At 42.5% G+C, this 26,917-nt stretch overlaps 1 protein-coding gene across 4 annotated transcripts in view; it reads right to left on the bottom strand.

The window, feature by feature from the left end:
* The window catches only part of SHISAL1 (shisa like 1), a 313,432-nt gene that overhangs the window by 166,794 nt on the left and 119,721 nt on the right, over positions 1-26,917 (bottom strand). For all 4 annotated transcript variants that reach the window (XM_084643260.1, XM_084643259.1, XM_084643261.1 and 1 more), the window contains one exon: positions 15,082-15,232. The gene's annotated coding sequence lies outside the window, so the exon portion shown is untranslated. The remainder of the gene's footprint in view (positions 1-15,081; positions 15,233-26,917) is intronic.

Genomic DNA, 26,917 nt, shown 5'->3' with positions numbered 1-26,917 from the left:
AGACAAATCAGATTCCTAAAAGGGGTACAGTAACCTGGAAAGGTTGAGAGCCTCTGCAGTAGCTTCTAAAGGCCCACTGTACATGTACATTTTAATGTGTACATGTACATTTTAAGGGCTAGTCTACACTACCGGGGTTATAGCGGTATAGCAATGGTGCCGCAGCTATGTTGCTGTAACCCTGTAGCGTAGTCCCAGAATATAGCAATGGTGGAGATTTTTCCCCTCACTGTAGGAACTCCACCTCACCAAGCAGCAGGAGCTAGGTTGACAGAAACCTTATTACACTGACATAGCTGTGTCTACACCAGAGGTTAGATTGGCATAGTGACAGTGCTCAACGGTGTGGATTTTGCATGCTCCTGAGAGACATAGCTATGTCAATCTAAATGTTTACCATAGACCAGGCCTAAGACACTATCCCAGCCCTAAAGCACTTACAGGGCATGTAGACCAGGCAGGCAAAAGTAGTGTTTTCATCTTCATTTTACAGATGGGGCCACAGTCACACAGGAAATCCATAGCAGAGCTGGGAACTAAACCTACGTCTCCTGAATCCCATTCTAGTGCCTGAACCACAAGGCCAACCTCTCTGAATAAGCAGCGATACTCTCATTGTTCTCCCAGCTCTAGTCATGGCAAAGTTACTAAGCCAAAGAACGCTCTTCTCCTGTGCCCATCAGTACAATGCTCTCTGCTTGGCCATTACTGCAGAACAGAGTGAGAGTCTCCATTCCCATAGGGGCAAAGTGAGCTGCTTCCTTACTATTTATTATTTGTATGATGGTAGCACCTAGAAGACCCAGTCCTGGCCAAGGACCCCATTGTGCTAGGTGCTGAACAAACACAGAACAACAAGACAGTCCGTGCCCCAAAGAGCTCACAGTCTAAGCTTCACTGGCATTGCCAGTAGCTGAAGGGCTCCCCATTGTTAACAAAATCAGAAGTGTTCAGTTGTGATTAGTGTAAGACTTTGGGCACACACTATCTGTATATATTTATGGTCTTTCAGACATTGTAAACTACCTACGAGGAGCTTTCCTGTGTGAATAGAGTGACGAAACCACCTCTGTGTTCCTGTGCTCAGAAAATAAAATGTCTTTGTTTGGAAGAGATTTATCCCACTGGAAAGACAGCTTTTATTGTTTAGGAATCCTGTGCTCGCTGGGAGATTTTGAAAGTTTCTTTGCAATTAAATTTCCTTCGAGACTGAAGGAAAAGAAAAGATGATTATTTTGGGGGGAATAAAGAGGATTGTTGAGATCATTTCCACCCCTCAGATAAACAGATATTCAAGTAAAATACAATATATTTGACATTTTGGCTGCGGATTTACAAAAACTTACTAATAATAACCCATCTATGTTATGGACAAAGGAAACATATTTTTGAAGGATCAAAACAGCTGACAACCAGTTTAATTATTTGCATTGTAATTTTGACAGAAACCGTAAGAGGTTATGGTCTTACACCTTTCAGCTCTTTCAGGTATCTTGAAGAACAGAGGGAGGCTGAGGGAAAAGATTCTGAATCAAGAGCAGATTTACTGGAATATTTACATTCCACTTTAATTAAAAATGATCTGGCTATAGGTCATCCCACTGGGATTCTAAATCCAAGGAGCCAACAAGATAAAACCCAGACATTTTGCTGTGCACAGGGATTTTGTGTAAATAATTTTGTCTGATCCTTTTTTAAGTAGTACCTTCCCCCCTAAAATCCTCCTATTAAAATCAATGGTCCAGATTCTGCCATCCTTATTTGTGTTAAGTAGCATCTTCCTCTGTAAGTAATCTTGCTTACTTCAATGGAGTAAAGGTGGCAGAATCCGGCCTTGAGGCATGAGGCAGGATAGTAGCTACGACAAAGCAAATCTGAGTTATTGCAATAGGGGAGACAGTTCAGTACTGCAAGACTCATTCTGATGCTCTGTTGGGGAGAGGAGGAGATTTGTCTCTTTTAAATGATTAATAAGCAAGTGACACACATCAGTTTTATTGAAAAATGTTTTCTGACAACACACTCTAGGAAGTCTGTTACCCACAGAGAGTTAAAAGCTCGTAGACTTAAAGGCTAGAAGGGATCACCAGATCATCTAGTTTGACCTCCTATACTTCACAGGCCACCTATGCCACCCACACACTATACCACCTAACAGAAATGAGATCAAAGTAAATGATACTAGACTAGACTATTATGTGCCACAGGCAGAGAATAGGAGGGACCGAGCTGCATCATTGCCTGAGTGCCCCCCTCCACACACACACAATGGCAGGAAAATGATTGAGATGCACCCAGATAATCCTGGCAGGTGCCCCATCCCACACACTGCAGAGGAACCTGAAAAACCCCCAAGGTCACTGCCAGTCAGACCTGGGAGAAAATTCCTTCCTGACCTCACATATGGTAATCAGTTAGACCCTGAGCATGTCAGCAAGAACCAGACAGCCAACCATCTGAGACAGAGAATGCTTGATGCTACTTCAAAGCCCTGACCCACCCCACCCAGTGTCCCATCTCAAACTGTGACCATCCCTGATGCTTCAGAGGAAGGAGACAAAAAAACCCTCCCAGAATTCAATGGTCAATGGCATCTAAAGCAGTGGAACCAGAAAAACCTTTCCAGGTCCCAGCTATAGCCAGGACTGGCCATTCAGCATTACTCCCTTAGGATTCTGAAGAGCTAAGCATGCTGAAGAATAGAGAAAAGAGAGTGGGCCAGCTAGTCACCTCCAAATAGCAATGAGGTGAGAGCTGGTTGTTCTCTGACAACACAGAAGGGGACGTATAAGGCTGTGGGGGACCTCTGGGATTATTGGAGGGAATTGTATTTTTCTTATGTAGCCTGTTGTTTTTATGGTGAAACTTGTAACTTCTGTTAAAATCTCATAATTTGCTCACTTCAGAATATAAAGTTATTTGACAATCTTATAGTACATTTCAATCTGTTGTTTTAGATGAATATGGCCCTGTCTACACAGAGCAGCTATAACTGACACAGTGCAATAGAAAACCCAGTGGTCCACTACACTTGGCTCACACCATTGCTAAATGAAATGGGGGCTGAACTCACGTTAGCAATGGCAAGAGATTTTTAGAAGATTTCAATAATGTAGGTAGGGCCTTACAGACAGGCTGGGTGCTTAAGTCTTATCCTTTTTCTAATGAATGTTCTTTCTGGGAGCTGAACAAGAATATTCTCCTCTTGATGTGCATGCGTAATTCCTTTAAATGCTAAAAGAGATTAGCTAGCAGCCATGTTACCTCAGACTGAGCTGTCCTCAGATCTTGTAAGCAAATCAGGGTCAGACCTAGTCAGTGCTTGGATGGGAGTCCTCCAGGCAATACCCAACTACTGTGGAAAATGTGTTAATGATTCAGCAGGTGACAGTTTTCCCTTTGAATCAGTTTTAAACAATGACTCAGCAGGCTATTAAGGGACACTTGGCAACAAGAAGTGCTGTCTTTTGCATGAAATAGAAAATCAAGGCCCTAGTCGCTTGTGGTCACCATTAAGAATATCCTGGCACTTTTTTCTTCTTCTTTTTTTGCAGCCTAATTAATTTCAGTGTCCTCACCAAATTTCATGTCCACCTAAGATCCATTTGTGGTTTAACTGTCTCCTCAGCCTGTTATAATCTGTTGTCCAATACCTGGGTTCTCAACCCCAAGGTGGTCATGAATAGCTCCAGGGGGATCATAGCTACCCTCCCTTTTTATGGCTAGATGGGAGAGGGGTCCTGAATTTATTTCTGTGGTAAGGTGAGGTCACATTACAGAGAAGGTTGAGATCCATTGGTCTTGTGCTGTTAAACAGTTGCTTCACTCCATTTCTAGTGGTGAGTGAGTTAATTCCTACATAGAATCACTTGCAATGTGCTTTAGGATCCTTTAGGATGAAAATCACAAATGTAATGTATGTTACTTAAGTCTTTTTTTCTTAAATTACTTTTGGACAAACCATCTATGACAGTGGAAGATTCAATATATATGAACCATGCCCTCAAAAATAATTAGGTAAAATTTTGAGCAATGACACTTAATCCTCTTACTATTTGTACGGACATCGCACAGTGAGTACTAAAAACCTGCTCTTTACTCATCCAGCGGTACTCCTGAGTTCAAATTAAAAATTCAGAATAATAATGAATCCAAGAGTTTTCTTGCTGGAAATAGAATAATGTTCCAAATCTTTATACACTTGCCAAAAGAAGAATGGAGAAACTGTGTGTCTGCATGTGCATGACAAGTAAAGGCTGTTAATTGTTATTCATTTTAAGAATTTCATTCCAAAAGATTCCATTAAATCCCTCACATAAAACCTCATTATGCATTTGCTTCCTCTCTTTTAGGCAAGTGCAAAATTCTATCAATCATTTTGATCCCATTTTATTATATACAAAACGAACATGATTACTAACTTATACAGCAAAAAGAAAAGGAGTACTTGTGGCACCTTAGAGACTAACCAATTTATTTGAGCATAAGCTTTCGTGAGCTACAGCTCACTTCATCGGATGCATACTGTGGAAAGTGTAGAAGATCTTTTTATACACACAAACCATGAAAAAATGGGTGTTTACCACTACAAAACTTTTGTAGTGGTAAACACCCATTTTTTCATGGTTTGTGTGTATAAAAAGATCTTCTACACTTTCCACAGTATTGGTAAACACCCATTTTTTCATGGTTTGTGTGTATAAAAAGATCTTCTACACTTTCCACAGTATGCATCCGATGAAGTGAGCTGTAGCTCACGAAAGCTTATGCTCAAATAAATTGGTTAGTCTCTAAGGTGCCACAAGTACTCCTTTTCTTTTTGCGAATACAGACTAACACGGCTGTTACTCTGAAACCTAACTTATACAGGACATCTAACAGAATTAGAGAATATAACAACATAAGAGTAAATGAGTTTCTCATGGTTCCGTTTGCTACTCTCCAAAGGAAGAAAAAATTATTAGCAACTTTTTGTAATGTTCCTATTTTGCTGAGGGTGTCTTGTAAATATTAGTATCTCATTTGGTATTAATTACATGATACCGATCCTATAAAATTTGTTTGGTATTACTGTGTAAATGCCTTTTCCGCCTTTGTGAAAATTCTATGTGAGTGAAGGGTTCCAAAGATCTGTTCTGAATTAGGTTTTCTTTAATGTACATTTTACTTTTACATTCCTGCAGTGACAACTGAGACACAATTTCCTATGGATTAAATGACTGTCTGAAAGAACCAATCATTCTTCATTACACTTGCATACAGTAAGTCTCTTTAAACATGCAGATACCATGATGATAAATGCTGTATAGAAAGAGATTAGATTAGATACAAGAAGAGATGGGAGAACATGTGGAAATGAAAAAACCCAAACCCATTTTTGTTTTTGAAATTTAAGTCACAGAACCAAACCTTAAATAAAAGAAAAATCTCTCATCCACCCCCCCCCCCAACAAAATATAAGCTCAATCAAAATGTTTTGGGACTCATGTTCTCCAAGATAACGTGAAGAACCTTATATGCCATCACAAAGCGTCATCTTACTTTTTTTACTTATGAGCTCAGCAGTGTTGTATAGTGAGTAGCAGCAGCAATAAGCAACATTGAAAATGTTGTAATGAACAAAGGGCAGGACAGAAACTGCAGGAGAAATGTTAGGGGCTCAAAGAAGGGCTGGTGTGTGAGGAAGAAAATGAGGAGAGAGAAAAGATGTTAAAAAGCAAAAGCAAAGGACAGAGAGTAGATGTGTGTGCCCGGAAGCAACTGGATATGTGCCAGATAGAGGCTTGAATGTAAAGAAAATGGCTTTGGAGTGAGAAGCAACTGAGGAGAGAAAGAACTGGAAGCTGACAGAATGAAAACAAAATTGCAGGGGGACAGGCTTTTCTGAAACAGAGAGACCATTCTGAAAGGCAATGATGTGTGAGTGAGTGAGAGAGAGAGAGAAAGAGAGAGAGACACACCCACTGGCGAAGTGTCCCCTGTTCTTTACAAACTATTGTCACCTCACTCCTGACAAACTGACTACACCAAACACAGGTCTTACAGGATATTTATCCGTAAAGAGTAACATGTAAGAACAGCCATACTGGGTCAGACCAAAGGTCCATCTTGCCCAGTATCCTGTCTTCAGACATTGGCCAATGTCAGGTGCCCCAGACGGAATGAACAGAGCAGGTAATCATCAAGTGATCCATCCCCGGACACCCATTCCCAGCTTCTGGCAAACATAGGCTAGGGACACCATCTCTGCCCATCCTGGCTAATACCCATTGATGGACCTAAATAGAAAAGGAGTACTTGTGGCACCTTAGAGACTAACCAATTTATTTGAGCATAACTTTCGTGAGCTACAGCTCACTTCATCGGATGCATACTGTGGAAAGTGTAGAAGATCTTTTTATATACACACAAAGCATGAAAAAATACCTCCTCCCACCCCACTCTCCTGCTGCTAATAGCTTATCTAAAATGATCACTCTCCTTACAATGTGTATGATAATCAAGGTGGGCCATTTCCAGCATAAATCCAGGGTTTAACAAGAACGTCTGGGGGGTGGGGGTGGTAGGAAAAAACAAGGGGAAATAGGTTATCTTGCATAATGACTTAGCCACTCCCAGTCTCTATTCAAGCCTAAGTTAATTGTATCAAATTTGCAAATGAATTCCAATTCAACAGTTTCTCGCTGGAGTCTGAAACCTGTCATTGATGGACCTATCTTCCATGAATTTATCTAGTTCTTTTTTCAACCCTGTTATAGACTTGGCCTTCACAACATCCTCTGGCAAGGAGTTCCACAGGTTGACTGTGCATTATGTGAAAAAAAATACTTCCTTTTGTTTGTTTTAAACCTGCTACCTATTAATTTCATTTGGTGACCCTCAGTTCTTGTGTTATGAGAAGGAGTAAATAACACTTCCTTATTTACTTTCTCCACACTGGTCATGATTTTATAGACCTCTATCATATCTCCCCTTAGCGTCTCTTTTCCAAGCTGAAAAGTCCCAGTCTTATTAATCTCTCCTCATACGGAAGCCATTCCATACCCCTAATAATTTTTGTTGTCCTTTTCTGAACCTTTTCCAATTCCAGTATATCTTTTTTGAGATGGGGCAACCACATTTGCATGCAGTATTCAAGATGTGGGCGTACTATGGATTTATATAGAGGCAATATGATATTTTCTGTTTTATTATCTATCCCTTTCTTAATGATTCCCAGCAGTCTTTTCACTTTTTTGACTGCTGCTGCACATTGAGTGGATGTTTTCAGAGAACTATCCACAATAACTCCAAGATCTTTCTTGAGTGATAACAGCTAATTTAGACCCCATCATTTTATATGTAGAACTGGGATTATGTTTTTCAATGTGCATTACTTTGCATTTATTGACATTGAATTTCACGTGCCATTTTGTTACCCAGTCACCCAGTTTTGAGAGATCCTTCTGTAGCTCTTTGCAGTCTGCCTGGGACTTAACTATCTTGAGTAGTTTTGTATCATCTGGAAATTTTGCCACCTCACTGTTTACCCCTTTTTCCAGATAGTTCTGAATAGACTGAATATGTTGAATAGGACTGGGCCCAGTACAGACCCATGGGGGACACCACTATTTACCTCTTTCCATTCTGAAAACTGACCATTTATTCCTACCCTTTGTTTCCTATGTTTTAACCAGGAGAGGACATTCCCGCTTATCCTGTGGCTGCTTACTTTGCTTAAGAGCCTTTGGTGAAGGACCTTGTCAAAGGCTTTCTGAAAATCTAAATACACTATATCCACTGGATCCCCCTTGTCCACATGCTTGCTGACCCCCTCAAAGAATTCTAGTAGATTGGTGAGGTATGATTTCCCTTTACAAAAACCATGTTGACTATTCCCCAACAAATTATGTTCATCTATGTGTCTGACAATTTTGTCCTTTACTATAGTTTCGACCAGTTTCTCTGGTGCTGAAATCAGGCTTACTGGTCTGTAATTGTCGGGGTCACCTCCGGAGCCCCTTTTTAAAAATTGGCATCACATTAGCTATCCTCCAGTCATTTGGTACAGAAGCTGATTTAAATGATAGGTTACATACCACAGTTAGTAGTCCTGCAATTTCACATTTGAGTTCCCTCAGAACTCTTGGGTGAATACCATCTGGTCCTGGTGACTTATTACTGTTTAGTTTATCAATTTGTTCCAAAACCTCCTCTAATGACACCTCAATCTGGGACAGTTCCTCAGATTTGTCACCTAAAAAGAATGGCTCAGGTTTGGGAATCTCCCTCACATCCTCAACCGTGAAGACAAAGAATTCATTTAGTTTCTCCGCAATGGCCTTATTTTCCAAAGACCATTGAGTGCTCCTTTAAGATCTTGATCGTCCAGTGGCCCCACTGGTTGTTTAGCAGGCTTCCTGCTTCTGATGTTCTTTCTTTCTTTCTTTCTTTCTTTGCTATTACTTTTTGAGTCTTTGGCTAGCTGTTCTTCAAATTCTTTTTTGTCTTCCTAATTATACAGAAACCTAGAGAAAGCTTGTAACTTGTCAAGACTCAATCATTGTGATATGTATGTGTGGGTAATATTTAAGGAATAATGTCTTTATATTGAAAGTCTGCTTTATGGACTTGGATTTTAACTGTGAAGCTGTAACAAGACTTTCTTGAGCGTGTGTGTAAAGAAATCGGTCACCGGGAGGGTAAGATGTCTGAGTGATGATCTACTTAAGCAAGAGGGACTTGACATACACCCCTCCCATGTCAGCTGGAAAGGTAATGCAAGATTCCAGTGTCTCTACTCTTGCCACATCCCAGAACTGTTAATGGAAAATCATCAAGGACAATTGCAAATGATTGTAACCACTTGGAGGTGAAAAGGAGCATTATAGCAGGCAGGAGACCCTTCTGGCTATGAATAAAGAAAAAAGACTGCCTCAGTGTAACAGAGTGTAGGGAAATGCTCTCTGTAGCCATTTGCTGAGGAAATCACTTAAGGAAAGGGGGTGGGCTTTCATGAACATTTGGATCCTAGTTCTTGTGAAAGCAGACAGCTCTGCAACAGACTGAACGGCCGGGGGGGGGGGGGGGGGGGAGAAAGGAGGCAGTGAGGGAGGGCGGGAGCCTACTTTATTAGATAGGAAAGGTAACTATTCATAAGTGTAGACCTAGGTTCACATTTTATGATTTTGTTGTGTGTTGTAAGCAGTTGTTTCCATCACTTTCTCTCACTTCTAATTAAATCTTTATTCTTTCTTAAATAAACCTGCTTTCATTTTATTAAAGTGCTCACAAGTGCTGCATGGTTTACAGGAGGTGTGGTTTAAGGCAAAACTGATAAACTGGGGTACACTACACCTTTGGGGGCAGAAGATCCGAAATTTCTGAGTCACCAGTGGCAAGGACTGGATATCTCAAGGGAACAATTCAAAGGGCCTCAGACTAGGATGCACCTATTGATAACCTGCCAGGCGAAGTTAGGGCTGACACAGCTTGAGTGTCAGAAAGATTGGTGATGCTAGGGAGCTGATACCCAGCTATCACAAGACTCTCTCTTGCTGTAGGCAGTGGGTAACAAGGTTCCTTATAGTCCTGGAGCCCAGCTGGGGGATTCAGGGGTGATATTGTCAACCCAAAGCAGCTATAAATCTAAGAGCAGTGACCCAGTGTCTCCTGTTCTCTGAATGACCCCTTTTGCAGGGGCACAGGCAGCGTGGAAGAGGAAATGGCCTGACTGAATGCAGAAGACACAAGAGCCAGGGGAATGAAGGAGGAGAGGTGGGGAGGTGGGGAGGTGGGGAGGAGAGGAGGAGCAACTTGAGACAAAGAGCCTGGGGAGGGATGGAGACTGGGACTGGATGCTGTTGGGAGGGGGGAGGAGAAAGAGAGACTGGGAATGGCTTGGCAGGATGAGAGTGGAGAAGGAGCCTGAGATTGGATGAGGAGTGTAGTGAAGGAGACTGGAACTGAGAGCCAGGGAAGTGGAGCCTGGGACTAGGATGAGGAGTCAGGCATGAAGAGGAGACAGGTCTAGGACAGGGACAGGGCAGGAGGAGTCAAATTTAGATCGCAGTAGAAGCCAGACTCTCCTCCAGAGCCTGGAGTGGAAGCTAGTATTCCCAAGTCTCATCACTTCTCTGCTGACAGCAGACATCCATGAAACTGGCATGGTGTACCTCTCATTCCCCTCTAGTGCTGTTACTTAGCAATAGAAGGTTGCCATCCTCTCTATCTGTTACTCCCATAGCTCAAGTGACAGAGGTCTGGGTTATTGATCAAAAGATTCCAACCCTGCTGATGACCATGTGAGCATCAATATGATGCCACGTGATAGAATTCCTGTTTTTTTCATTTGATTTTTTAAAAAAGGCATTTACATCCAGTAAAACCACATTATAAAGATTACAAAATAAAGCACTCAAAAGTTCAGAAACACCAAAATTAAAATTACCTGACTGCATCCTGCCTTGCAGGAATATGGACTCCATTTTCAAGATAAGTCTTTTCCACCTATGAATGCTATGATCCTGTATTTCTTTAGCTTTGGCTATTCTGTTTATCATGCACCCTTGTATCCTTTTGAATATTTTATTGGGGTTAAATTTATCAAAGTGATTTTGAAGAAAGCATTCACCACGATCCTCAGGCCCTGTCAAAGTTTTCATTCTATGATCTTGTCAAAGAACTCTGAGATGCATACATTCACATTATATTGCAAATACATATATTGAGCCAGATTTTAGTTGGTGTAAACTGGCCTAGCTCCATGGCATTCGAAGGAGCTATGGCAGATTTACACCAGTTAAGGATCTAGATCATACCTTGCGCATGTGTTACAACCTTTTTTTCCCCTTCAAAATATTATTGTTGTTTTTGAGTTTCAGATAAAACAGATATCTACAAATGAAGGCATATAGCCAGAAAGGTCAAAACCACAAGCATACCAATGAGAAGGCATTTGATCAAGTTTAGTGGATGTGAGTAAGTAATACAATAAGCCAATATATTATTAAAAAGTGTTTTTATAACTCACTAAATGTTCACCAGCCTTTAGCATTATGAATACAATTCTTACTTTCTCTTCTTTAATATACTGGTTAGCATGTATGTGTGTCACTGCTCTCTACTGATTAGAATCAGAATGGTATCAACTGTGTGAGTTATAGGCCTTGGTACTAACAGCTAATAAACATTCTTCTCTAACTTCGATATTAGAAGAGTCTGCATATAGAACAAGATGAATCTGAGTTCATCGAGTCTAAGGCCAAAAGGGATCACCTAGATCTTCTAGTCTGACTTGGTGCATAACACAAGCCATAGAACTTCCCCCAAATAATTCCTGTTTGAAATATTAAAGCGTATCTTTTAGAAAAACATCCAATCTTTATTTTAAAATTCCCCGCAATGCAGAACCCGTCAAAATCTTTAGTAAGTTGTGTCAATGGTTAATTACCCTCACGGTTAAAAATGTGCACTTAATTTCCAGTCTGAATTTGTTTAGCTTCAATTTCCAGTGTTAGATCTTGTTATATTTTTTTCTTTGCTACATTGGGAAGAGCCCATTTTCAGATTTCGATTCCCCAGGTAGGTACATATAGACTATGAACAAGTCACCCCATGATCTTCTCTTTATTAAGCTAAATAGACTGAGATCTCTGAGTCTATTGCTATAAAGCAGGTTGGCTAGTTCTTTAATTATTCTCACGGCTCCTCTCTGAACCCTCTCCAATTTATCAACTTCCTTCTTGAACTGCGGACACAGTATTCCAGCAGCAATCCCACCAGTTCCAAGTACATAGGTCATAGCCTCCTTATTCTTAGTTGAGATCTGTTAACAGGTTCCCTTCTCTGCCCTTTGGACCACCACAAACAGGCCGGATGCTTACGAGTTTCTAAGCACCCATGTGTTATTTATTGGGTGACCTCCACCAATTCTCCAGTACAGCTTTGCGCAACAGCATACAGTTGGAAGTAAATTCCCCACTTAATCCACCCTCCAGGAAGGGAGAGGGTAAGATCTTACCATCCTGTATCCCCCTGATTCCTGCTAGCCTCCCCACTTTTGCACTTCCTTCCTGTTCTTTATCTGTTCCCAGTTGATTGCTTTCATAAGGTCATCAGCATCCTGCCTAATTAAGCCGTTGAACATCTATCCCTGCCCCCAATTAAATCCATTCTAGGGGGGTAATAGCTGGTAACACAGTGACCAGAATGCTGGGTCAGCTCTAGATTCCCAGCACTCTGTCAAACATCCAAGAATCACATTAGCCCTTTTGGCCACAGCATCACACTGGGAGCTCATGTTCAGCTGATTATCCACCATGACTCCTAAGTCTTTTTAAGACTCACTGTTTCCCAGGATAGTCCCCCTTTCTGTAAGTATAGCCTGGATTCTTTGTTCCTAGATGCGTACAGTAAAGTAGAGAATCTGCTTGTGCCCTGCTTACCAAGAGATCCAGATTGCTCTCTATCAGTGACCTATCCTCTTCATTATTTACCACTCCCCTAATCTTTGTGTCATCTGTAAACTTGCTCTGCAATCACTTTATGTTTCCTTCTTGGTCATCAATAAAAATGATTAACAGCGTAGGGCTAAGAACTGATCCCGGATGGATCCCACATTCTCTTGATGATTCCCCAACTACAATTTACATATTTATATCTGTCAGCCAGGCAGTATTTAATTCATTTCATGTTAATTTTGTATTAGTCCAGTTTTTTAATTAAAATGTCGTGCAGCACCAAAGCAAATGCCTTACAGAAGTCTAAGTATATTACATCAACACTGTTACATTTGCCAACCAAATTTATAACCTTGTCCAAAAAAAAAAAAGATATCAAGCTAATTTGACAGGATCTATTTTCCATAAATCCATGTTGATTGGATTTTATTACCCTCCTGTAATTCTTTTATTGAGTCCCATATCAGCCACTTCATTATTTTACCTAGGAACAATATCAGTTCTATCCCCATACCAGTGAAGTTCTGAGTGGCCATAGTATGCAGCAAAAATACCAATGAGGAACTTATAGGTAGCTACAGGTTTAAACCCCTCATACTTTTGAAGGCTGAAATTTTCAGACATGCCTGGGAGAGACAGTTACCCAAATTCCAGTGAAATCCGTTGGAATTTGGGTACCTAACTCTCTTAGGCCCTTGACAATCCCAGCCAAAATGAATATGACCCTTAAAAAAGTTGTATACATACTGAATTCCTGGCAAGAAAACAAACTCAATTCACTGAAGTACAGACATATGCCACAGAATTAATCTTTGGGATGAGGATTTCCAAGAGGACAAACATTTGGGCCTATAAATAATAAGATTAGTTCTAGGATTGATCAGGACGGACTCCTGGACAGCCTAAACCATAAATTCCTAGAGGGACAAATATTCTATATATGACGGAATTCCTAACTGCCTGGCTATACGGTACATGGCCATTTGTCCTGATGGAATTCAATATTTCTCATTAGTGTGTCCATAAATCATGTACTATACAGCCAGACACATCCATTAGGAATATAATTACTGATGAGAGGAACCCATACAATTTTTTGCAGGACAAAATTTAGGGGGATATCCTGTTTGGAATAAATTAATAAAATTAATTTCAAAACAAACCCTGGATGACAAATATGTGGGTTAAATCCCATTGCAAGGAAAACACGTAGACCATTCCAGAAAAATTTTCCAGTCAGTCAAATTCATAACAAGACCAAAAATTCACGCTGATGCTTAACATTGCAGTTGTACAATTATGCTGGCCATTAAGCAGATTATGCCAGAAGAGTTCCAGATCAAAATAAATCAATATAATATAGATCTTGTCTGCACACACAAGGTTTCACAATTTTTTTTTACATGGACTTTGGGTACATCTACATTGCAGGTGAGGGGGTGAATGGCAGCTTGTGTAGACGTTACCCATGATAGCTGTACTCTAGGTAGCTTGCTAAAAACAGAAGTGGGCAGTGGGTGAAACTTCCCCAGGGGGAGGCTAACTCCTTGTCCCACCTCTTCTGCCCACAGCCCCGCCACACTTCACACCTGCTCTTCCCCAGGCCCCACTCCTGCCCACCACTGACTCGCCACTCATCTCTTCACCCCCCACTGTGAGTTTCCCCCCTCTGCTCACCTCCTCCCCCACCCAGCTGCCGTTCACTCACCTGCTTCTCACCTCCCCCGCCAGACCTCCCCACCCACCACAACCCTATTATAGCCACCCCTTGCCTATTATACCCACCACCCATGAGCGAGGACACCACACCGTGGGCTTCAGCACCTCTTCGCAAGTGATCACGGACTCAGGGGGGGTCAGACTGGCTTGTACAGCCAGTGCTGAAGCCCATACCTCAGTGTTTTCACTTTTATTTTTAGCGAGCTACCTACAGTACAGCTAGCAGGGCATGTCTACACAAGCTGCAGTGCAGACGAACCCTTAGTTCAACTGAGGCAAATCCCTGTGTCAACATATTTGAATAGGTTTACAGCTGGTTTATACTGAGTTAGCTTAATTTGAAATCTTGATCAATATGTCTCTATTATAAGTCAATTTAAGTACGTAAGTGCAGCTGTTTGTAACAGCTTAACTAAATATATTTAAACACTGATTTTAGTAAAACCGGTGCAACCTGTGTGTGTAGATGATAACTTAAACAGGAAACACATATAGGAGATAGGTGAGAGCTACTTCTTAGAAGGCACAGTTCAGTTTCATGTGACAGATCTGAATTAGTCTTATTGAGCAAATCTTTGAAGGCATGAATGACAGGCGTATTGGAGTCTCTTGTTTATTAACCTAGTAGTGATCATTCATCCTTTAACTGTCTCAATTTATCCAACTGGTTCTTCTTTTTCTCTGTCTTACTGATTTATAGTACACGTGTACTGTATTCACTGGTTCCTACAATGATCCTTTTTCTTACACCCCTATAGAAAAGTAGTATTCCAGTATACCACCTTGTGTGAATCATCATAACCTAGCAGAGACTGCAAACCACCAGTTTTTATTGTCAGAATGTTTCCTTTAGAAATCCTAATGCATCAAAGAGGAAAGAAAGGTAATAAAAAGAAGAGAGTTTTGTAGTATGCTTGAATACCTTATCTGCATGTTCAAGTCATGCTCAGGGAGTGAGTTTTGTGGTCCAATTCCCAGCTGAAGATTTAGGCCATGCAATGGGAAACAGGTTGCTGATTCTGATCTGCTTTTAATTCTGCACCCGAGCTGCTAGTCTTCATTTTCTTTCACATCTGAACAGATAGAGAGGAAAATATCAAACAGAAAAGGTGAATCCTACAGCTCTAATACTGGAGAGGGGTGGTTCTAAGTATATACTTCTAGGTATTAGTAATTATATATTTTATAAAATTGTATATTTTATTTTGGTCCAGTGCTTGAGTCCAGATGCAAAAAAAAAAAAGGCACCAGCACAAAAGATGTTCAAAATACAGAACTTTTATCTGGGTTAAATATTCATTTGTGTGAGTGCATTTCAATGAGTTGCAATAACGAGTCATTGGACTGAATGGGAATCTATGGGAGCTGCTGAGTTTAAGCATTCCTTTCTTAAAGTCTAAGGGTCTGTCTACACTTGCCATTTAAAGCGGAAAAAGTCCCTTTTTTGTGCAAAAAACGTGGGAGCGTCTACACTTGTCAATGACTTTTTTGTGGTGAAACTTCTGAGTTTCACCACAAAAAGAAAACCACCTCCACGAAAGGCATACAGCTTTTACTGGTGATACTTTTGTGGTGATGTGCAAGTGAAGACATGTTCTTCCTGTTTACACAGCTTTTAGCCTCCGGAGGATATCCCACAGTGCCTAGGTGACCACTCTGGCCAGCAGCTCTGCTGCTCTGACGCTAGGTAAACAGACATTGACCCCTCCCCCTGTAGAGCCCCTGAAACTCCCCTTCCTGCTCACTTATCATCCAGCCAGGTGACAATGCCTGCTCCATGGAGCAAACAATCCCCTGCTTGGAGCAATGCTGAGCTAAGGGAGCTGATCAGTGTTTGGGGAGAGGAGGCTGGGCAGGGACCTAGGATGCTCTGCGATCATGCCCAACCCCTTCCCACAAGACCTATCGTCAAAATGGAGAGAGCTGCACTGTGGGATAGCAGCCCTAGAGCGCTGCTCTCATCGACAATGGAAATGCTGCAAATGTAAACACTCTCTGACACCTGTGAAAGTGAGTACACAAACCAGCGCTTTTCTTTCACTGATTCACTATCACCAGTGAAACTGACCGTGCAAAAACTCTGCAAGTGTAGACATACCCTTAGCTGCTAGACTGTAAGCGCCTTGGGCAGGGACGATGGGTGAAATACTAAATGCTGGCCCCACTGAAGTCAATGGAAGTTTTGCTGTCAATTTCACCTTCTATCGCCTCTATGTTTTCACAGTGCTTGGCATGCCATCAGCAAATCAATCAGTAATCACACATCTATATATAGGGATTATTCACTTGCTGAGAGCAGGGGTAGAGGATGAGGTAATCTATTTATTTATTTCCCATTTTAAAAGAAATGCTATGTCATCACTATAACATGACCAACGAAGGAAACACCATCAGCTTGCAAATGCATTTATATTAAGTGTCCTTTGTTAGAAATATTTAGTGCTTATAAATACCCTAACTATATTGACGGTGCACCACACCATCCAATTTGCATAATTAGAAATGGAGCAGGAGATTGTGTCTAGGGAGCTTCGGATGTATATTCTTCTAGAAAATTTTCCATGGGGTTCCTTCCCTTGGGATTTCTTTAACATCAAATTACCTGACACTTTGCACAATCTAGTGTATTTCACAGGCAAAACATTTGCTTTTCAGAAATATTTTTATGAGCCCACAGATAAATCATCCCTGGGAAGAATGATTAAATAATCTCCAGAAAATGGGTTGCTCTCCATTCAAGACACAGAAATCTTCCCTATCCCCCAACCACACCTCCCTTCAAATTACAGCAGAATTTTAACAAGATACTCTCAGGAGCCCCTTCCAGCATATCACTGCAAAAGGCATCTCATTACCAATCCCCTGTGCTAACCAGTTCTACGCCAAAAGGGAGATGTTCTAATAAAAGGTGATTAAAATGGTGCTTAGCTGCAAGCCAAGGCACAGTGCTCTACTGCTGCATGTTAATGGATCCACACGGGGTGACCTAAAGGCACTAGTCAAGGACTTATATTTCGACCGGATGGGAACAATTTAATTAGAGTACATGTGTTACAAACACTGTAATTTTCACATGCACAACAACCGAGCACATTGAGTTTGTCTTTAAAACTAAATAATGAGATAAAGGCCGGTCTCCGGTGGAAAAAAATTAGTACAGTCACTTTCAAAACACTCAGAGAAAGTGACACAGACAGGATAGCAGTACCAAAAAGAAGAGAGGGGAGGATGGGGAATTTATATGAACATTCTACAAGGACTAGCAGCAGAAATAGAAGAGAAAATGATTAGGAGAGACAGAAATCCTAACCCCATTGAAAGTCAATGGCAAAAGTCCAATCGATTTTGATGGGGCCAGAATTTCACGTAGAGACGTTAGCAGCAATCCAATGCCTTGTCACCATACGCTGTACCAGGCAGTTTTGTTCTCTACCTTAATCATCATAAAAATATGCGTAATCCTGGAATTCTATTTCTCTTGTCCTTCCCACCTTCTGGCATATTGAAGGGACTTTGCTGAAAGGGTTACCCTGCACACTGAAGTTCTACTCAGTAGCTGTAACATACATTTACTATCGGATACTAACTGGAGATGAGTGAACATCTACAGATATACAACCAAATTTTCAGAAGTGTTCTAAGGCCCCAGTCTAACAGAGTAATTTTAAGATTACATTAAACCCAATGGAGCTACCCAAGTGCTTAAAGTTAAGCACTTAATTAAATACTTTGCTGGGTTGAAGCCTAAATTTGGAGGCCCAAATTGACACCCTTGGGTCTGATTTCCAGAGATTCTGAGCACCCGCTTCTCCAAAAGGCATGTCTGCTTATCCCAGGCAGACCCAGGATGTGCAGAGTTGTATGAAAATGTGTGAAATGTGTAAAAACGAAACAAATATGGTATCAAAATATTTTGAACTTAGACATAGGTTCAGGTTTTATTTGAGGGTACTTAGTCTTCAAAATATGGCTGAATATACATATAATATAGCAAAATAAACCTAATGGGACATTCAATATCTCTGCTTTTAAATGCGGAGGCCAATGGTCTTAGGGCTAACTGTGGTTAATGACTTCTACAAACTCAAACTGTTATAACAACTGGACTTATCTAATCAGAGAGCATGAGCAATATGGCATATTTATGGAAGTTAACCAGAAAAGACTAAGCAAGAAAAGGAGGGGACTATTTCACAGGTTTAAATTTGAACCTGATTCTGCAGTCTAAGGAGCATGTACCTCTCACTGAAATAAGTGGGAGTGTTGCATGCAGCAAGACTGCAGGAATGGGTTTTGTGATGCTCATTGAAGCTTTTTCAGAGAATATAAGAATTAGTCACTAAGGGCATGGCGACACTTGCAGAGGTAGAGCGCTGTGAGTTAAATCCGCCTTCGGAGAGCGCAGTAGGGAAATCGCAGCAGTCTGTCCACACTGTCAGCTGCAAGCGCACTAGCGTGGCCACATTTGCGGCACTTGCACCGGCATTGGGAGCAGTGCATTATGGGCAGCTGTCCCACAGAGCACCTCTTCCCATTCTGGTGCTGTGGGCTTGTGGGAAGAGGGCAGGGGGTGCGGGGCATTCTGGGTCCTGTCCCAATGCCCCATGATGCAGCACTTCGCATCCCAGCAATCTCTGTGCTTCCATCCACAATTGGCGCCATCTTTCAATGTTTTTTGTATTGCGTGCTCGGTCTTCCCTTTCGGTCTGCGGGAATGGAGTCCGAACTGTTGAGGAGTATGCTGACTAGTCTTGTGAGCACGTCTCGTTTGGCAGTCGAGTTATTCCTTATGATCCAAAGTGACAGTGAGGGCTCCGACGATCATATTGACACGAGTAACGCATATGACACGAGTTTGCTTGTGGCATTCACGGACATGCTCACCGCCGTGGAACGCTGCTTTTGGGCTCAGGAAACAAGCACTGAGTGGTGGGATCACATCGTCATGCAAGTCTGGGATGAGGAGCAGTGGCTGCAGAACTTTTGGGTGAGAAAAGCCACTTTCATGGGACTGTGTGAAGAGCTCGCCCCCACCCTGAGGCACAAGGACATGAGATTGAGAGCTGCCCTGATGGTGGAGAAGCGGGTGGCTGTTGCAATCTGGATGCTGGCAACTCCAGACAGCTACTGATCAGTCACTAGCCAGTTTGGAGTGGGAAAGTCAACCATTGGAATCGTGTTGATAAAAGTTTGTAGGGCCATTAATTGCATCCTTCTCAGAAGAACCATGACTCTGGGTAATGTGCATGACATCATGGATAGCTTTGCACAAATGGGTTTCCCTAACTGCGGAGGGGCGATAGATAGCACACACATTCCAATTCTGGCACCAGCCCACCTAGCCTCCGAGTATGTTCATCAGAAGGGGTATTTCTCTATGGTTCTCCAGGCACTTGTGGATCACCGTGGGCATTTCATTGACATTAACGCAGGCTGGCCCAGAAAGGTGCATGACGCACTCATCTTTCGGAACACTGGCCTGTTCACGAAGCTGCAAGCCGGGACTTTTTCCCCAGACCAGAAGATCACCGTAGGGGAAGTCGAAATGCCCATTGTGATCCTTGGAGACCCTGCTTACCCGTTAATGCCGTGGCTCCTGAAACCCTACACAGGGAGCCTTGACAGCAGCAAGGAGCAGTTCAACAACAGGCTGAGTTGGTGCAGAATGACTGTGGAGTGTGCTTTTGGCTGTTTAAAGGGCTGCTGGCACTCTCTGTATGCGAAGCTGGACCTGGCCGATGACAGCATCCCTGCGGTTAAATCCGCGTGCTGTACCCTCCATAACATTTGTGAAGGGAAGGGTGAATGATTCTCTCAGGCATGGAACTCGGCGGTTCAACACCTGGAGGGTGAATTTGAACAGACAGAGAACAGGGCTATTAGAGGGGCCCAGCACGGGGCTGCAAGAATTAGGGATGCCTTGAGGGAGCATACTGGTGGCTTTCAGCCTCAAATATGTCTGGTGCCCTGCACAGGAGTGAAGTGCAGTGGTTCCAGTGTTAGTAGGAATCTGTCTGCGCTACACTGACTTGCAGTGCCTGTTGCTTTCCTGGGCTAAGGTATCTTTTACTTTATGCAATAATAAAGAATGTTTTCAAAGCCAAAAACTTCATTTATTGAAAAGAAACACAACTGTTTGGGAAACAGAAAGGGCAAGGGGGTGGGGAGGGGAACGGTACAATCACAGATTTGCGTATGTCCTGTTATCATACTCAGCCTTCCCGTCTGGAGCGCTGTGCAATGAGAGCTGAACTTCAGGATGGCTATACTGCATGGTGATGGGGGTTGTGTGCAGTGGGTAAGGGTTGTAGTTTTCAGGGCTGGGTGGTGAAGCTACAGGTGTTGGAGGCAGCTGGTGGCGGTAAGAATCCAGATGTTCGGGAAAGTGGGTTGGAGGTGACATGGGGGCACAAGGGAAAGAGTTTTGGGACAAGGACTGGGGGGGCGGGGCGCGTGGCACTGCCTGCATGGCTACGAGTGCCTGGATCGAGTCTGCTTTGCGTTCCAGTATGCTTAGCAGCTGATCCATGCTTTGCTACTGGAGCACCGTGCTTTTGTGCCGGTGCTCCTCATTCTGCTGGCGGATCCTCCTTTCACTGTCCCGCCACTCCTGCGCTTTTTGATTTTCATTACTTGAATGCTGCATTACTTCATGCAACATGTTTTCCTTGCTTCCACGCGGCCTCTTTCTGATTCTTTGGAGTCTTTCAGCTGGTGATAACATGGATGGCGGAGATCTCAAGGTTGCATCTGTAAAGGCAAAATGCAACACTTAACAGAGGCAGCATTGTTCACACCAGTCAGAGCAATGATTCCCCCTAACTTAAGGGCAAGCACAGTCTACACAATAGCATAATTTGCCCATCCCATAGCGAGCGCACATAACCCACAGGAGCCCCAAAATGGTGAGTAAGCACAGGGTCAAGCATGACTGTTTCATGGCTGTACTGTCCTCTGGGTTTCTGCACCTTGGGGAGAGCCAACAGCAGCAGGGGGCCCCTATACTGAACACTGTCCCCACATTTTCCATAGGAGTTCATCCTGGAAGATATCTCACTGCTGAGGGTGACCTGGGAAGCAAGGGAGGGTCTTCTACTGCTATGTGGCTTCTGCCCTGGCCTATATGCAGCTTGCCTGTGTGCAGCAACGTGGGCTCCACCGCCCACGGCACAGTGGCATGGACAAGTTAGCCTTACTGGGACAAGGACCACAGTGGCTCTCCCGAGAAATCTGTGCAAGCGCATTGCCCAAGTTCTGGGTGAGACCTTTGAAGAGATCACTGAGGCCGATTACCACGATGTGAGAGCACATCAACACCCTATTCCGCATCTAGGCACGAATGCAGCCCTAACCCTCCTCACCCCAAGAGCAAGCACCAAATAACTTCCTTCCCAAAATAAAAGCCGCTTACCCGGAACCTCCGCTGGTGTTTGTCCTTCCCCAAGCACCGGCTGCCATGACTGGCTACCTTCCTCCTGGCTTGAGAGCAGCTCCTGGCTGCATTCATCTAGGGATTCCGGGGTGTCTTCCTCCACCTCAGCACCCTCGCTCCTGCTTTGCTGCTGTTCCTCTTCCTGCCTTTGCCTCGTTGAACTGGGCTCTGAAGTGTCCCTGGTGGTATTCGGAGTGGAGTTGGGGTCACCCCCAAGTATCACGTCCAGCTCTCTGTAGAAACGGCAGGTCACAGGGGCAGCACTGAAGCAGTGGTTTGCCTCACAGGCTTTACAGTAGGCATTCCGCAGCTCCTTCACTTTAATCCTGCACTGCAGTGCGTCCTGGTCATGGCCCCTTTCCATCATGTCCCTTGATATCTGCCCAAAGGTATGGAGCGCAGCTGGGACTGGACAGCTTCCTCCCCACAAACACTGATGAGGTCCAGCACCTCACCACTGCTCTATACTGGGGATCGCCTGGCGCGTGGAGGCATGGGCACCTGGAAAGATTTGCTGAGAGCACTCCATGCCTGGCTGAGCAAACAGGAAGGGGATTTTCAAAATTCCCAGAGAATTTAAAGGGTGGATCTGACGGTTGGTCACCTGAGAGCAGGGCAGTAGAGTTCAAAGTGATGACCAGAGTGGCTAGAACAGGCATTGTGGGACACTTTTGGAGGCCGATCAGAGAATACTAACAGATCAGGGCGTCCACACTGGTGCTGGGGCACTCCAGCGGGGGGGCACCAAATGTTATTCCACTCGCCAAGGTGGAGTACCAGGAGCGCTCTAGCCGCTGAGTCAGAGCACTCTACGTGCCTTGCCAGTGTGGACGGATAGTGAGCTAGTGCGCCCGGGGCTCCTTTAATGTGCTCTAACTCGCAAGTGTAACCAAGTCCTAAAGGTGAAATCCTTGCCCCACTGAAGTCAAGAGGTTTAGGATTTTATTCTACATTTCTTTTCTGCTACATGAAAGGCAAGACCTTCAGCAGGGCTGGTCCTAGACCAAATGGTGCCCCAGGCAAAGAGTGTCGTGAGCGCCCTCCCCTCTCCATTTGTTAAACCTTTGAATACTTTATTTTTTATTGCATTTGTAGCCCATATCACAACTTTGATGCACTATTTGCATGCATGATTTATCCCTGTCAGATAAGACAATAAATTTGCACACTAGGATCTGTAAATCTGTATTTATTCATGCCATATATAAGCAAATAAAAACGGTTTCCTTTAGACTTATAGAAACTTTTTAATTTTAAGAATAACTGAAATGTCACTAACAACAAAAACAGCACCCCAAGCCTGGCACCCCAGAGTCACCTGCCCCTAAACCCAGCCCTGACCTTCAGATGGTATAAGATGGTATAACGCCTGACTACAGCAAAGAGTCTGGCCCAGATTTTGTAATCTTGAACCTAATTCAACAGACATTAAGTGAAAGTATACAACCTCATTTTAATGAAATCATTACACATGATTAACTACATTATTTGATTGAGAGAGTCAGGTAAGCATCCAAATTATACCTATGTGAATCAGGGTATTCTATATAACTAAATTCTAAAATACTATGCAATTCATTAGAACTAGTAAATTATTTAAAAATTTTGGGCCTGATCTTGCAAACCTTACTCATAAGACTAAATTACTGGACTGCTTATCTTCCCCATTCCTCCACCCCCTTCAGTTCCAGAAAGTACACTGTGTGTAACAGTAATGTGCATTTATTATAATTAACCCTTTAAGATAATAAAAACTAATCAATTCATCAAGAGTTATGGATCCAAAAAATCGGAAAAAAGAACTAATTTTGATTGACTCTTGCTAGTTAGTGTCTGTTATATTTGGAATAATTGTTATTAAGGGACTGGACCATAATTAGAAAAACAACAACTTTTATTAGGAGGGATTAATTAAAACTACAGGAGCAGAAGAAACCAGTTCAGATAAGTTTTCACAGAACTCCACCCACACAGTTCTCTAGAAAGAATATTAATTTATATACATTACATCAGCAGAATAAATCACCATTGGTTGATCATTGATCCTGAGGGCAGAACATTGTTGCTTAGCAACTTCTCAGAGCTGACTTTTACAATTAACCCTTTTGGGAATATCACATACAGCAACATCTGATTTAAAAAAAAAAAAAAAAAGATAGGCCACAAAAACAAAAGTACACAACCCTTCCCCTCACCTCAGAAAATAAGAGGATACAATTAAATTCCTAGCTATCATCCACACAGAGAGAAATTAACTGGAGTAGCAATTCTGCGATAGCTCCCCATGTGGATGTTCGATTTTGTCTGATTTACCTTAATCCGTTTTGGAAGTAGATTAAGCCAAACTGAAAAAAATTCTCTCTGATTCCAGAATAAGAGTGTCCACATGGGGATCTATTCCAAAATAGTTATTGTGCTTTAAAGTCATGCCCTCCCTTAATCCAAATTAATTTTCAAATGAAGACAAGCCCCTAGTTCATCTGGGTTCCTGTGCAGTAAACCTGCCCAAGACAGCATGAGTGATCTTTCTCAAGCACTTTAAATTGGGCTAATTTCTGCAGTACTTGGGGGTGTGGGTGTACAAGGATTGTGGGGTCAGGGTGAAAATGGGTTAAAGTTCACAGAGAAAGGCTATATTGTGAATGTAGAACCCACTCTTACAGGTGGTATGAAGCTGAATGGCCACAAAAGCAGCCCAGAGAGTTACAGTCCCTTCCCTGGTTCCTGTCCTCTTGCTTCACAAGGGAAGTAATCTGCTTCTGGGCTATACCAGCAGCAGATTAATTCTTCTCTTCTATGCCAGCTCAGCTCTGCTGGGGCCAAGGCCAAGGCCAATGCTCCACCTATTTGTGCACCTTCCCATTTGTCTGTGACTCACAATGTGGGTAGTCCTTCCAGGGGAACAAAGGGTGCAAGGCAACCCTTTACTCACCTAAGTGATGTTTTAAGGCAGGTCACAATCCTGCCCTAATTTTGAGTTATGTCCAATTTTCCAATCCCTAAATTCTCATATAAAAATACAGGTTCAAGCTGTTCTTCTCCTTGAGCAGCACCTGCAGATTTTGACCGAAAGGTTCTTTCCGCATAAAGTGTGTAGGTGGGAGCAATCTTGGAAATGTTTGGATACATTTGGAGTTCTGATTCACTTCTCTTAAAGTTTTGCATTAACATGAACTGAATTATTCATCATTTTCCACCCTTCCCCCTTTCAAATAAAAAAAAAAAAGTGAGAGCAAAAACCAGACAGCTGCTCTTTTATAATAAAAAGAAATAACTTCCTCTTAGTGTATTTGCAATATTGCCAATTAAGAACTATAGAAAACAAATGTTCACATAAAATAAAGTAAAACTTACATATTGAGATGTTAGTATGCTGTACTCTGCATATGGATTCTGAAACAAAACGGGAATGACATCTCTAAAGAACAGCTTGCTTGTTTTTTGAGCAATCAAGAAAAACTACACTGTTCTTTGCCATTCAAAATTCAGTGAGACACAAGGTCGGTGAGGTAATATCTTTATTAGACCAACTTTTGTTGATGGAAGGGACAAGCTTTCAGACTTAAACAGAGCTCTTCTTCTAAGATTTGTTGATAAAGATAATTGTTTTGGTGTAATATATGTAGACTTCTGTAAGACATTTAATTATAGCATCCTGCAGCAGCAAGTCAAAGAGCTAGAATGACATTAAACTAACATGGGACACATTAAATGGATCCAAAACTGGCTAACTGATAGGTCTCAAAAAGTAACTGTCAAGGGAATTGTCATTGAGTGGTTCTGTTTTCTGTGGGGTCCCACAGGGATCGGTTCTTGACCCTTTATCATCTTTATCAATTTATCATCTTTATTAATGACCTGTAAGAAAACATTAAATCACAACTGATAAAGTTTGCAGATGACACAAAAACTGACCGAGTAGTAAATAACAAAGAGGACAGGTCACTGATTAAGAGGGATCTAAATCACTTGGTAAACTGGGCACCAGCAAACAATATGCATTTTTATATGGCTCAGTGTAAATGTAGACCTCTGGAAACAAAGAATCCAGGCCATACTATTAAGATGGAGGACTCTAGAGTCAAGCAGTGACTCTGAAAATGATTTGGGGGTTGAGATGGATAATCAGCTGAACATGAGATCAGTGTGATACTCTGGCCAAATAAGCTCATGTGATCCTGGGATGCATAAAAAGGTAATTTTTATTTAATTTAATTTTAATTTAAAACAAAATGATCACAATTATGGCATTGAGGCTATTAACGCTATACTAACCTTGTCTTTTAATTAACATAAAGTCGTCCTGTGGTTACATTTCAGTCTTAAAATATGTAGAATATAGTTAAGTTACTTCAAAATAGCTTACTTCTTACCTCAGAACAGCTGTTATATTAGTTTCTTTCTGGGAGGGAGTTGGAGGCAGGAAGGGGCTCCAGGCTGGGGCAGAGTGTTGGGGTGCAGGAGAGGGTGAGGGGTGTGGGCTCTGGGAGGGAGTTTGGTGCAGGACGGGGTTCTGGCCTGGGGCAGGGGGTGGCCACGCAGGAGGAGGTGGCCAATGGGAACTGCGGGGACAGTTCCGGAGGCGGGGACAGTGCACAGAGCTGCCTCCCACCAGGGGCCGCAGAGATGTGCCAGCAGTTGGCCGCTTCTGGGAGCGGCTTGGGCCCCTGGCATGCAGGCAGCCTGCCTGAGCCCTGCTGCGCCGCCAGCTGGGAGCCGCCTGTGGTAAGCACCTCCCGGCTGGAGCCTACACCTCGCACCCCTTCCTGCACCTCAATCCCCTGCCCCAGGTCAGAATCTCTGTCATATCCTGGGACCAACATGACAACAACAAAATTGAAGCATTCTATAAGGCTTGAGCACATAAAGGCTGGGTATTCAAGTTTGATCAATACATTCTATGTTGCATTTGCGGAAAAGCTATTAGTGTCAATACAACATTCCCTACAGCTGCTCTTAGGGAAGGAGGGTGGGACAAATTCACTCATGGTGTAACTCCTTTGGCTTCACGAATTTGGTTCATTGTGCTTGTTTGATTATGATAACTCTGCAAATGTCCTAGTGGATAAAATTACCATAAATATAATGAAAAATAATTTTGAAAATACTTTCCATAAAGGAATGATAGAAATGGAAGGATTTCAATATACTTGACAAACATCAACTTACAACACTCCTGTAACTTGGCTCCCAGGGGAAACAAACTATGTAATGTAAGAATGCCATAGGAATAGTGTGCATTTATATATTGGATTTATATTTCATTTAGTACATGAATTTACATGACAGTGGCTGCTTTCATATACTACAGTAGTTCACACAAAAT

Source organism: Lepidochelys olivacea, assembly GCF_965140295.1.
Source record: "Lepidochelys olivacea isolate rLepOli2 genome assembly, chromosome: 1".
Classification (NCBI taxonomy): Eukaryota; Metazoa; Chordata; order Testudines; family Cheloniidae; genus Lepidochelys; species Lepidochelys olivacea.
Note: the sequence above shows the minus strand (reverse complement) of the source record. Positions and strands in the feature narration are given on the sequence as shown.